At 34.7% G+C, this 9,814-nt stretch overlaps 1 long non-coding RNA gene across 1 annotated transcript; it reads right to left on the bottom strand.

Annotated features, from left to right (window-relative positions):
* Window positions 1-901: 901 nt before the first annotated feature.
* On the bottom strand, window positions 902-7,686 carry LOC125494980 (uncharacterized). The gene is made up of 2 exons (XR_008968087.1): window positions 6,424-7,686; window positions 902-1,153 (listed from the first exon to the last, which is right to left on the bottom strand). It is a non-coding gene; the product is annotated as an uncharacterized LOC125494980 (long non-coding RNA).
* Between the last annotated feature and the right edge of the window lie 2,128 nt (window positions 7,687-9,814).

Below are 9,814 nucleotides of genomic sequence, written 5' to 3' on the forward strand. Positions count from 1 at the left end.
AAGAACTGAGCGCAAGTTAAACTAGATCTTAACTTTCGACGAAATTATTCGATGGTAATTAGTGCTAATCATAGATATTTAGGGTTTTCAAGAGTTTCTTTTGTTGTATTTGAAAAGTTCTTGAGAGATTTGTTTGTTGTTTTAGAGAATTTGTAATTCTTATTAATTTTTTTTGGGATGAGGTGCAGATCTAAACCTTCCTTTAATCTATTATGTTTTGGATTTGTAGATCTACATGTTTATAGTTGTTTTTGTCAATTTCACTATCTAAGATCATCATAAATTTCCTCCACTTTTGTTTTGTTATGATGATATAAAATACAATGATTAAAATTATTAGTATTGTTCATTTTTTGGTACAGGGATGGATATTTTTGCGTTAATTGCTGTAATTGTTAGTATTTTGGAAATCTGATTTTTAAAAAAATTCGACCAGCAGTAGGCGTTTAAACTACAGGTTCATAAATTTAATTTTTTTAAAAAAAATTAATTTTTTTTTTTTAAAAAATATTTTTTTTAAAAAAAAAATTGCAATTTGCGTCGCACGTAGGCCTAGGTGCGACGCAAATCACTCATCTGCGTCGCAAATCACTCATTTGCATCGCACCAGAGGCAATGTGCGATGCACATTAAGCTATGTGTTGGGCTAGCAAGATCCACTTGCGTCGTACCGTATAAAGGTGCGACGCAAATACTTGAACCATTTGCGTCGTTTCCGCATACGACGCAGATCGTTTCCGAGTCATTTGCGTCGAGGGCTTTGGCGTCGCACCATAGTCCGACGCAAATAGGCGCCTCACATCCGACGCAAATTGCCTTTTCTGTACTAGTGATACATTGTGTAACAGTCCGCACTTCCGAGCTGCTAACTAATCACAATTAAGATACACAAAACAGAATCAACACTTAACAAACCTCGAATTTGCATTTATTTACAGCGGAAACTAAACCTATAAAAACGATCCTGGATCTGTGGGTCAGGGGCCCACAATATAACAACTTGAAAATCAAATAACAGATTACGAATACTTTGAAACAAAACATCTAACTTTAACCTCAGCCCACCATTTCATAACATAAAACTCTTCTTCTTGATCAATAATCATATTCCAAGACCTCGACATCAACCCTGCAAAATCACTAACAATGAACCCTGCCCCCACCAGGATAGGTTCGAAGAACAAAATCAGAAAAACTGAGTACACACACTATCCAACCAGAAATTCATTTTAGTGGCTTAAAATATAGTTGTGCGGTTTATTACTCATCAAGTGGAACAATCCAGACTTCAAAAATACTTAAAATCAAATAGTTAGAAATGTTTCTATCACGACTCCAGCAACCCTTAACTAGAAAGTCCAATAAAGAGTACTCATACATATACTACGGATAATAAGTTCCTTGCCATAAGGACAATGTTCAACAACAGTTGAAATACATAAGCTCATCCCAAAACCTCATTTTGGTGGCTTAAGACCATTCGTATACAATTCATGCTAGAATTCAGTATGCTTCACAAGTAAGGTACTTGCTTAAAAAATTTCAGGACTACTATCCTTGCACAATCATATTAAAGTAAGAATTTTTATCATGAAGATCACCACTTAGATCATTCAAAAACCCTTTGGGTCTACAACATTTAATTTCATTGGGTAAAGCGAACACGAATAGAGAGGGGCTCCTTACACAAGGAGCCGACTGTCTCTAAGCTAATGGAGGTCGTCACCCCACCGTTTAAATATTTATGCTTGCAAGCCTTAACCAGGACATGTCCCATTTTTATTATCTGCTGGACTTCACCCACCCAGCGAGGGTTCGAAAGGAGATCACCCATCCTCCAAGGGTTGTTGTTCATACCGTACCTTATTTGGTATCGGCCTTTACCCACTTGTATCCATAGTTTATTTACATAAATAGTTTAAATGCACAGTTTATCAATACCACACGTGTTTCAAAGAACACATATTTATCCATGAAGAGGAAAAATAATCACCACTACTATGGTGTTGCTAATCATTGCAAGACTTGGATCTTCTTTTGAAATCTTTTGTTTTACGTCAACAATTTCACATATTTTACTGTAAAGATATAAGGAAATAATCAATTCTTTACTGCTTGTAAAAGTCGTATAGGCACTTAGTGTGCTCATTTAAACTTTACCAAAAGGGTTGAGTTAACAAGACATTTGGAACTTTTGTCAAAATAATTACAGCAAAAATACTGAACTTAAAATGAACATAACTTCCTGCTCGGTACTTCGAATTAGGAATTTCCAAAACTTAACCTCAATAACTTTTGGATCATGACTACTCAAAGGAACAATACCCGCTCCATAACACATATTGAGCATCTCGCTCCATAAATGTTGTTTACTTTCCCCATAAAACAATAACTAAATCATAATGCTAATTTTCTCAATAACACAAACTTATATTTTCAAAACTTATACTCTTGTTCTTAATTGTATCGCATACTCAATTCCACAGTGTATCAACGACTTAAACTCTCGTCCGTAAATTAATATAAAACAAAACAAAGTTGAAATGTAACTAACATATCCAAAATACCTGAACCTCAATAATCTTATTATAACACAAACTCGAATCTCAAATAACCTCACTTACCTCAAATATTCTTTTAAAGGAAGTAATATACATAAACTACGTATTGAAATCAAATGTCTCTCCGCAGTCGAACCCATAACATAATCAAAGTGTAAAATATGTTTCTCAAAGACTTATAAGATAACTATTATGGGGACCCAATTCTAAGCTCGTGCGATTAACCTGTAATGTTTTACTTGTAGACTATAAGGTATCCTCTAACATGTCTTGGCAATTCCCTTCATCATAATAGTTTCTCTTTGTACTTGGACTTCCGTCTTTAAGTTATAGCATCTAAACTATAGCATTCCAAAATTCTCAAGATATGAATTTTCCCCTTAAAGGTTTTCTTATTCCCAATACATGAACTTTCATTGCCAGAATATAATCTTATTACAGTATCATAAATCACCTACAATTACTATGGCAAGTCAATATATCTCACTCCATATTTCCCAATACTCCACTCGTTGTCCTCATCCTTCTCAAATTTAAAATTCAACAACCATACATCCCCATGTATTTGTACTGAAAGCTCATATTAGCCTTAACACCATACGCTTAGTATTGTCATTATATAACTTTAATTACCATGCTCTCTATTATCTAGATTTATGTTGACCCTTGAGTTTTGAAGATGACCTAACCACAAAAGACATAGTATATTTTATTTATGTTGATTGCAAGGTAATTCATGCTCGAGCTAAGAGAATACTTGATTGAAGATTAAAGCGGAGAATTAATCAAGATCGAAGTAAAGATGTTCGAGAAATGAAGAATCAAGCATGGAATGAAGATTAGAATACATTAGGGTATTTATTAATCTTCTTGTTAAGGTTGAGTAATAGCTTTATTAAGTTCGTGGTGAATTCTCAAAGGAACTTGGTTCTGTTCCCATGAAAGGAACAGACCTGGCACTATAGGAACAAGGCTTAGGAACAAGACTTAATAATTAGGGAACAAGACTTAAAACTAATTTAGGAACTTCTAAGTGACTAATATTTGCGCCTAAGATAATTGTGTGCCCAATATAGTTGTTAGAGTTTTTAGGGATATTTGACTAAGATCCATAATTTTAGGAAGTTAGTTTAAGTTTGTTAGGAAAAAATTTTAAATAGATTTTTTGATTTTAAAATAACTGATTTTCAAATCTTATCTTTTAAAAATATATTTTATCTTTTACATTTTATTTAAAAGATTTAGTTTTCGAAAATATATTATTTTCGGTTTTCAAAATGTTTCAGATTTTTTTTAAAAAAACTGTTTTCCGGTTTTATAAAAGATTTTGAAAAAGATATTTTTCCTAAAAACTAGCTAAAGGATTTTATTTATTTATTTCCTAAATTCTAGATTACACGCCTAAGTTTACTGCTACAGTTTATGTAGTTAGTGGATTTAGTGGCTTAAGTTAATTATCCTCCAAGTATTTAATTAAATTAAATAAGTTAATTATTCTCCAAGTTTTGCAAAACCACGTAATTGTTACTGCTTCTATGAAGTGAAGTAGTGGATTTAAGTGGATGCTTTAATTAATTAATTAATTACATCATGGAGAACATGTGATAATGGTCTAAGTTAGTGGAAATCATGTCTTGTCTTAATGGTCTATAAATAGGCGCCTAATTCATTTGAGTAAAATTGTTTCAGACTTTTATTAGTCACACCAAATGTGTGTCTGACTTAGTTAATTTGTCTTAAGTTATCTAAAGTGTCAGTGCCTTTCCTTAAGAGAATTTATACTTACATTAATCGAGTTTTATTACTCTTCCATTGTTTTACAAAGTGTATTTTTGAGAAAAAGGGTTTGAGTGAACTCTTGTAAGTGTGAGAAAGCTTTGAGTGAAGCAAGAGAAAGAGAAAAAGAAAGAGAAAGGAACTTCGAGTGAAGTTTGAGAGAAAACGTCAGTTGTTGGGAACTGTCGTTGGGAACTTGAGTTGAGTGACTTAAGTTGAGAATCGAGAGAAAAGTAATAGGTTGTAATCAGAGTTGTTTTGGCCTATTATAGTGGAAAGTTGTTTAAAATCCCTTGTGGTCGAGGTTGTTTCTTCCTACTAGGCCTAGGAAGTTTTTCCTCGTAAATCTCTCGTGTTCCCATTGTTTGTTCCCAAGTTTACTTTTAATTCCGCAAAAAGTAGTACTTATTCTCTCACTATAATTCACCCCCCCTCTTATAGTGCTCATATTATACAACAATTTATATTTTTCTTTCCCAATATCCATTTACATAATCTTACTTATCTTACTAGAAAATTATACCTTTAAACTTTCTTACTTAAGTTACACTTCTCTATTTCATATTCTTTTAAACCACCACCCATATCTTGATCCTTTATTTCTCTAATATGACCTTCACATTTCAGATCTTACTCCTCAATATTTAATATTTCGTCTCAAATACTTATTTTGGTTATAACATCTCTTGGACTCACAAAGCTATTGTAACCACTCTATTAACCCTTAGATTAATGTTGAACTTCCAAAATTCACTTCCAAATAATTAGATATCTAACTTGACTTTTATACATAACATTTTATACTCTTCCCACCTTCCCATTTCCTATTTTTACTTCTCCAATTAGAAAATAAGACTCCTAACTCTTTTGCACTCCTCATTGATACCCATAATAGAAGTTTTCCAAACTCAGTTATCACCTTCCCTCGACTTAGTCAACATAACTCAAATTTAGTGTCTGATACTTCCCAAAACCATCACTCCAGCCCTTTTATATCGATATCACTATTACAAAACTCATTTATTTAACTCTATGTTACAACTTTGAGTGTTTCTCATTCCCTATATTATATATACCTTCCAATATATACTTTTATAGTCGTCTGATCTTTAAGAACCATATAATTTTTATATCGACAACTGACCCATTAATTGACGTTGGCACTCCAAAACTTACACAATCACCCAACTCCACTTTTCAAATAATAACTAACATTCTCAAACATAATTCTTCGATCTACTAATTTGTCCCACAACTACTTTGACATAACTTTCCAATATTACAAAACCCAAATTCCTCAAATAGTCCTTGTTGCTATCCTTCTATGACATAATGTAACCTTTTTAATCTGAACTTATTCTCCTTATAATAATAGTTCATACTATTCTAGTTCATAGTTTACTACATGTATATTTCCGTACTCAAATAATAGTCCTCCAAAACTCATGTTATAGCGTACTCTGAAATTACAACCACAACTCCAAACCCATATCTTCCAACCTCTAATGCATGTATTTCGAAATGGGTAATCAAACATCATAATTGATTTCTTAAAAATTCATACACGAAACTTGAACAAGAATTAATGTTACCAAGATGTGATACCGAGGTTCTCAACAACTTACAGGTATTATGTTCTTATAAAGTTTATACATTTATAACCATATATAAACGAACTCTTTTCTGAAATCATAATTGAGCTTCATAACCTTATCCATTCCCCTAATATATAACTCACTGAACTCATAGAATCAAACTTATAACTATTGAAAATATAGTGAAACTCTCATTTAGAACCAAATGTACATGCCTTATTCATATCACAAAACATGGTTCATCAAACAAATTTATACTATTGAGTCTCAAAACAACATAACTTATAGCCAATAGAACTTAACATGCGATTTAGTTCTACCTTTGTCTTAAAACTCATAAACATGTATTTCAGAAACCATATAGTACACAATCACATTTTTAATACAACATAAGTTTAACTTATGAAAAATATCAAGATCAACTTATATAGTTTATATGATCAATCGAAATATCAATAATATATTTGAAAAGTGGAAGGACATGTGTGTACCTTTACACGATTCCCAATAATTCGACATTCTGGATAACCAACTATAGCTCGAACTTCATAAATTATCTCCATATACATACTCCAACAACGACCTCAAAACAATAACAACAATCATTAACCATCCTCACAACAATTTAGATAAACAAATTGAATTACTCATACTTTCTAAGCTCTTCCATGAACTAACCATCACAACCCTTAATACAACCCATTCTACTAATCCAACTCACAACATCAATTCTATCTCTAATTAACATCATTCTGATTTAAGAGAGTATTATCAAACGACATAATTTATAAAAATCAGTTTTTTATGAACTTACTTAAGAGGCTTACTTCATATTAGAAGCTTCAATCCAATAAGAAAGATAAAATATTCAATATTTAAGTTTAACAACTCTTATCATAACTATATTTGCTAATCAATAACAAAATTGAGAACAAGTTTATTTCTAAAATCAGAATATAAAATCCAATTGCACCACACTTGAATTGGAATCAAATGAGATGAGGAATTAAGAAAAAATTAGCTTATACCTTCATATGGAAAAGAATACCAACAATGGCAGCAACAAGGCAACAATTTAGCAATGACAACATGGGCAAACAAGCCAACCACGACAGCAGCACAACACAAGGTACAACAGCAGTGCTGAACTTGTGTGAGGCGTAACTCCTAGCTCCGAACTCCGAATTGAGCGATTTTTGTGCCCAAATTCATTAGCTCGAAGTGATCTACAACTTTGATTCAGCAACAAAGAGCAAAATTGGACTGCATGTTGTAGATAATTGAGGTAACAGATTGTCGGAATAAAAACAGAGGAGAGAGAAATGAAGGTAGCAACACCAAACTTACAAAGATCATAACTCATAGCTCAAAACTCCGAATCAAGTGATTTTTGTGCCAAAGAACATTAGCTCGAAGTTATCTACCACTTTGATTCAACAATAAAGAGCAAAATTGGATTGCATATTGTAGATAATTGGGGCAACAGATTGTCGGAGTGAAAACAAAGGAGAGAGAATTGAAGGTAGCAACACCAAACTTGCAATGACCATAACTCATAGCTCCGAACTCCAAATCAAGTGATTTTTGGGTCTAAGTTCAATAACTTTTCTAGATCTACAACTTTTATTCAATAAGTTTGGGCAAATTCCGACTCTAAAATGCAGAAATTGAGCATGCACAGTACGGGATATAAAATCAGAGGAGAGAGAAAATTGAGGTTTTGGGGTTTTAGTTTTGTTTTAAGGTTTCTCCCAATTCTTAACCACTTGGGTTATTAAACTGAAAATCTTGAAGAGAATAATTGATTTATAGGAAAAAATACACTTTGGCACTTGATTGAGAAGTCATAAAGAAAGAGAGAGTGATGCTCTAGCATCTAGAGTAGATGACATGAGTGAGGAGAAATAGATTGTAATTAAAAATGGGTTTCTCTTTATTTCAAAGCTTAAAATCATTAACTCAATATCTCTATTTTATAAAATCCATACTAACTTATTTGTGCTTGGAACTTACTTTAGACGATAAATAATAATTCTCAAAGTAATTTCTTTACTAATAGTAACATAGCTAACTTTGACTAAAACGTGTCTGAAAATATAAGCTATTATACTTATCAAATCACATTTATAAAGTCGTTATTAAACCTGCTTAAAATATGGGCTATTACACATTGAGGCTTTGAAGCGTACCTTTCTGGCTTGTAGCCTATCTTTGAGGAGGATACCGTCTTTGAGGTACTGAATGAATGGAGTCTGCCAGCTTGTTGACGTTGTCGCGACATGGCAGACGTCGACGTCGTTGACGTCCGTCACCACTTGACCGACGCCATCTATGCTCGTTTTGTGGACAGCAGGTGACGACAGATGTACTATGGGTATGCTTTTGAAACCTGATTTTCTCATAGCTGATCCAATGTTTGCCAATGCGTCTGCCTGCGTATTTTGGTCTCTAGGAATCTGAAAAGTGTCAAACTTCACAAAAGATTTTACCTTTGATTGAACAGCGTCTAGATACGCTGTCATCTTAGAATCTTTGGCGGCAAATTCCCCTTCTATTTGGCTGACGATGAGTAACGAATCGCTGTAAGCTTCTACTTCAGTGGCTTTTAGGTCTTTAGCTAACGTCAATCCTGCTAACAGTGCCTCGTACTCTGCTTCGTTGTTGGTGGCTTTGAAGTCGCAACTGATAGCTCGGGCTATGATGTCCCCTTGTGGCGACTTTAGCAATACGCCTAGCCCAGCGCCCCGAAAGTTGGAAGATCCATCTACATGCAAAATCCACTTACTGTTAGTCGTGTTAACTTCAAGCGAACTTACCTCCGTCTGGGCTATCGCCTCCAGTCTTGGGCTAAAGTCAGCCACAAAATCCGCTAACGCTTGCGACTTTATTGCTGTCCGAGACTGGTAAGAAATATCGTAGCTGCTCAGCGTAATCGCCCATTTGCTTATTCTTCCTGTCAATTCTGGGTGTCTTAAGATGGACTTAACAGGGTAGTTAGTTTTGACATGGATAGAATGCGCTTCAAAATAATGTTTTAGTTTTTTGGACGTCGTCACTATTGCTAGGACGAGCTTTTCCAGAGAAGAATACCTGGTTTCGGCGTCAACCAACGACTTACTTACATAGTACACTGGCAACTTTCCTTCCTGTCCTTCCCTGGTCAGGACGGCACTTACCGATGATTCGCTGACGGTGACATATAATTGCAGTGGCTCGTCGGCTACCGGTTTCGACAGTAGAGGTGGCGTCATTAGGTATTGTTTGAGATCTTGGAGGGCTTGTTCATGCTCTGGCGTCCACTCGAATCCTTTATTTTTCTTAAGGACGTCATAGAATTGTCGACACTTGTCCGAAGACTTTGAGATGAAGCGATTCAACGCAGCGACACGCCCTGTCAGCTTTCGTACCTCTTTCAAATTTCGCGGCGATTGGATGTTGAGGATAGCCTTGATTTGATCTGGGCTAGCCTCGATGCCCTGCTTCGTAACAATGTATCCCAAGAACTTACCTGCAGACACTCCAAAAGAACACTTTGTGGGGTTAAGTTTCATGCCATACCTTCGAATGACGTCGAATGATTGTTGTAGATGCGACACATGATCGTGCGCACTCTTGGATTTAACCATCATATCATCGATGTAGACTTTCATGGTGTCCCCTAGTTGGTCTTTGAACATTGCATTAACTAGTCGTTGATAAGTTGCACCGGCGTTCTTTAATCCGAAGGGCATGACTTTGTAACAGTAAATGCCACGGTCGGTGACGAATGACGTCTTCTCTTGATCTTCCGGATGCATGAGGATTTGATTATACCCTGAGAAAGCGTCCATGAATGACAGCAGCTCATGTCCTGCGGTAGCGTCCACCAGGGCGTCGATGTGT

Source organism: Beta vulgaris, chromosome 2, assembly GCF_026745355.1.
Source record: "Beta vulgaris subsp. vulgaris cultivar EL10 chromosome 2, EL10.2, whole genome shotgun sequence".
In the NCBI taxonomy this organism is placed as follows: Eukaryota; Viridiplantae; Streptophyta; class Magnoliopsida; order Caryophyllales; family Amaranthaceae; genus Beta; species Beta vulgaris.